The sequence below is a fragment of the Aplysia californica genome, unplaced genomic scaffold, assembly GCF_000002075.1.
Source record: "Aplysia californica isolate F4 #8 unplaced genomic scaffold, AplCal3.0 scaffold00021, whole genome shotgun sequence".
Taxonomy (NCBI): Eukaryota; Metazoa; Mollusca; class Gastropoda; order Aplysiida; family Aplysiidae; genus Aplysia; species Aplysia californica.
In genome coordinates, this window is record NW_004797291.1 from 1,592,440 (window position 1) to 1,596,937 (window position 4,498).

The 4,498-nt window shown below is 38.6% G+C and overlaps 1 protein-coding gene across 1 annotated transcript in view; it reads right to left on the minus strand.

Moving 5' to 3' along the window:
• LOC101844971 overlaps positions 1–3,886 on the minus strand; it is a 34,775-nt gene extending 30,889 nt beyond the window's left edge. The window contains exon 1 of the mRNA XM_005090744.3: positions 2,543–3,886. The gene's annotated coding sequence lies outside the window, so the exon portion shown is untranslated. The remainder of the gene's footprint in view (positions 1–2,542) is intronic.
• Positions 3,887–4,498: the final 612 nt, after the last annotated feature.

The following is a 4,498-nucleotide window of genomic DNA, read 5'->3' on the forward strand; positions in this document are numbered from 1 at the left end:
TGCTTCTTTCCTTGGTGTTCGTGTGTTCAAATCTAAAGTTAAATTTAAGGTTAGTTAGAATAAATAGTTAATGAAATACTTTCCCGATTATTTAAGTGGTTGAATATGCATACAACATGAATTCAGGATTTGTTTTCATTCACAACTCAGAGTTGCCGCCTCCAGTGCCAGTAAGATTCTTGTGACTTGTGTGAGTGTGATATCTCCAGGCCCTCTCTGGTCCCATCTCACTTTGATTACCGTGTCAAACAAGTCAGCCTTCGCCCCTGCATACAGATATAATGTTATAAAAACCATTGGTCTTTTCATCTATTTGTCGTTTTTTATCTATAATTTGTTCTTCGGTTTTCTTTTGTTCTTCCTTTTAATTCATTAATTCGAGCATCCGTTTGTATATTCCTTTATGTAAACGTTCCTATTTATTCATAATACACATAATTTATTTCTGAAATATTTTGACTATTCCATAGATATTAATTCATTCCGATTTCATGTGTGTACTGGATTGTTTTTTGTTGGGGGGAGTTCAGTCTCACTAATATTTAGTTGTTCTTGCGTTTATTTAAGCAATCTACGCAGTCCACCGGCTATAGCAACCGTCTTCAACAGATCGTCATAGTTGACTGTGACCGCGTGAATTTAAGTGAAAGATTAATTCTACAATACGTGTGTCCCAGTTGTCGGCAAGGCTATTTTTGAGCAACGGGGTGAAAAGGCAACAAAAATTCGTTCTAGTAGAAAAATTTGTTCCATCAGAAAACAAAAGTTTACTCATTTCTTAATAACATTAAAAGGGATTTACTATATTGTAAGGCTTAATGTTGTTTTATTTATCAGTTGTTGTTTTTTGTTTTGTTCTTGTAGTTGTTGTTTTTTACAGCTTGTACTTAATAAAAGGTTAAAATATGCTAGAAATTGAGGTTTTTCTCCAAACAGGGTTTTTACAACCTGCGTTACAAAACGTGGCACATCTTTAAAACTGCTGAAGATATTTGAAAAAAAATACATTATCGCCGCGTTCATCGTTTAATTGGCTACAAGAATATATGCCCTTAATTCAACATCCAAAATGTTCGACAACTGAAACATTTCTCCAGGCACACACGCACAATTATATGTTACAAAGGTAGAATGACACTTAAGTTTTATTCAGAATTTTACGGATTCTTGCTACACAAAAAGGCCATACATACATGCCGAAGATTAGAGGTGTTTCTTGAGAGCAATATACAAAGGAAAGAAGGAGAGGAGATATTGGCGATAGATGTTTTTAGTTTTAGTAGAGGTTTTACGACACTCGCAACTGCATAAGGTCACATGAGCTCCAGAAGATTAGAGGTGCTACAAGAGAGTAAAAAAACATTGAAAAGAATAAGGGGAGATAAAGACGATAGATGTTTGATAGGAAAGAAGGAGCAAACCACACCAGAGCACCCGCCAACCTCCCGCGAAAGACATTTTGGACTTATCATGAAAATTAAATCAATAATAACAATTATAGTTATATTGATCATTATCATAGATCTAAGGATATAATAATAATAATAATAATGATAATAATAATAATAATAATAATAATAATAATAATAATAATGACAGTTCGTCCGCAAATGTCTGGCGATGACCAATACATCTGCAGAGCAGAATATCAATTCATTCGGGGCAAAAATTATCGACTATTGGCTATACATTGAATTGGCGACTTCAACGTATTGGGAATCGATCTGGCGTGTTATTGTTACCAACAACATATTTTTAAAACACCCTTTCAATCATTTTAGTAGGTACCTCCATTTCAAATTTCACACATATTTTAGAAGTATAGAAAACTTTTGCTTAGTTGATAGATCGATTTTTCCCTGACAGCCAAAACAAATCTAAAGTGTAGTACTACCAACTACCCATACGAGAAGAATTGAAAAGCAAATGTCATCAAAATTGATGTTTTTACACCCTTTATCGACACAATATTCAAGAACGTTTAAACGGTGGGCTGTCTTGACTCTGCCTGTCACAGCCAGCCTGGTTAAATGACGTCCAAGAAGAAAGATGGACATACTCTGTAAATTAGACTTTCTAATGAGAAAATCGTCTTCAACGTGCAACGGCTTGAGTCATAACCATTTCACTACAGACACTGCGACACAAGAAATAATAACGAAAAGAGCCGAGGAGGAGCAAATAGATACAAGCCTTGACGTAAAAGAGATGAACAATGACGAGGGTTGGGAAAAGAAGGACTGCATAACAATGTTGTTTTAGGAAAGAGTTTTACGGCGCTTTCAACTGCATAAAGTCATTTGAGCGCGCGGCATAACATCATAAAGGAAACGGGAATATAGTATGAATTGCATTTCTTAAAATTTACTTATAACAGGAGCCAAAATTTACAGTGTGTGTATATGAACACTTAAAACATATGCTTGTTAAGTTAACGATCTATAAGACTATGTTACATTTAGCAATATTGTTGAATTTTCCATACTCAGACATGAGCAGGAGAAAAACGAATCACAACATATGGATAACGATATGAACATACCCTTTTGCCTATATTTTGAATGAGTGTGAAAGCTGTCAGAAGACACCCATGTTCACTGTGTACATCCAGAGAGAACTTGGACTCCGACTTTAGCCTGGCGCCATCCTTGTAATTTCTCCATTTGCCAATTAATTCACAATTGTAATAAACGTCGAAACTGCACAATCAAAAACTTTGAAGTTCACTCAACACGCCTTTAGGGAAATACGTTATCTACAAAATTTATAGAAATGAACGTTTTTGCTGTTGCGTATCTGCATTCATCACAGACAAAAAGCTCACATTCTGAACCTCGAGCTAAACGGATACTGAAGCGATCTTGTCTTAATCTAATGATTTACAGGCCATCATAGGAGGTTAAAAACTTCACTATAAAGCGGCTTTATTTTGTTTGTTTTTTACTGTTTTAGGTCAGATGAGAGTCACCTTTTAATTAATCCAGGTGGCTACGACGCACTGGGGACATCTGGGATTAGAAGACCAATGTTATGAGCAAAAAGTCAAAATAAAGTGAGGTACACGTACTTCCTACTTCCTTGTTATGAACTCTCCATTGCACTTTCGCGGAATAACATAATAAGCCATGTTCGGTATCCACACATCACGACAGAATGCATCATAATTGAAGAGACAGAGAAGCGTAAACACACAAGTCAGAACATAATGCCACCCTTGTAGCCTGCCAGTGCGTTCACCGACTCAGCTGCGACATTACAATTTCTTCTTTTTTTTCCAAGCAAAAATGAAAAAGTTAGAGGCCTTGGCCCACTAACGCAATGCCCCCATATTCTAGACTTTCGAAAGCCTTTTTTTCGTCCCTAAAAAAACCAGTTTTATATTCGTTTGTAATATTTTTATATAATTGGACCTGCAGTGCAGTGCTAGCCAGCTATAATGGATTTTTAAAAATTCAAGATCGCATTGCTAAAACTGACCCTGAAAAAGGCAACGTGACATTCCTGATGTTGTTGAACGTAAGGTTTCTTTTCTCTCCCTCTCTTCGCATCCGTGAAAACACAAACTACAGTGAAGCTGTCGATCTATGGCTGTGATGTTTCGTACCACACGATGAGCCCTTATGTCTTTCTTGGCAGTTATTTCCTTTTTTTATTGGATGCTCCGAGTGCGCCCGTATTCTTGAACAATGCGCACTTTGACGCTCGCGCGCACCGCGGAATTCCACGTCGTGCTGTTGGAAGCCGTGCGTTTCGCGATTTTGCGTTCTTGTTGAATCCGAGAAGAGAAGGGAAATAGGCCTATCGTGTGTGTGTGTGGCGTGTGCGGTCAGTTTTCGCCGCAGCCACCGCCACCACTTTCCTCAAACTGCCGCCGCGCGATGTCTGCCGCGCGTTTGCCAGCGTCAAGATCTACTAACAACACAGTCAGTACTTGTGGAGGGAGACGAGCGTGCGTTGTAGGTTCAGGGTAGGGGGGAGGTGCAGTAAGGTAAGAAGAAAAAAAATGTGGGGTGTGTTAGGGAGGCGGAGAGACAATGCTGGTTTACAAGAGGGGGACTGAAGGTGCACGGGGTGGGAGGAGAGGTGGAGTTGAGGAAGGGGGGCATTAAAGTTTAAAAGGACTCAGGATTGGGAGAAAGGAACAAAAATAAGAGTAACTAATTGGGGTTTAAAGGAGGGGGAGGGGAGGTTGTGCGCGAAAGAGGAAAGAAGGGGGGAGACTGTGGTGTTTTGTTTTTAGGAGGTAGATGTCCCCGCCAGTTCAGTCATTTATTCCTTAACATCACACTGCTCATTGTTGTTGCTCCTGTTGCTCTTGTCGTAATTTTTACTTTCATTATTATTGCTTAGGCCGGCTCTATTTCTCCGAACGTTCGGGAAAATAAAGCTGGGCACTCTTTATCTGAACGTTCGGGAAAATAAAGCTGGGCACTATTTCTCCGAACACTCTGAAATCACACCCTTTCCGGCAAATTTCGGATATATATATATATTATAT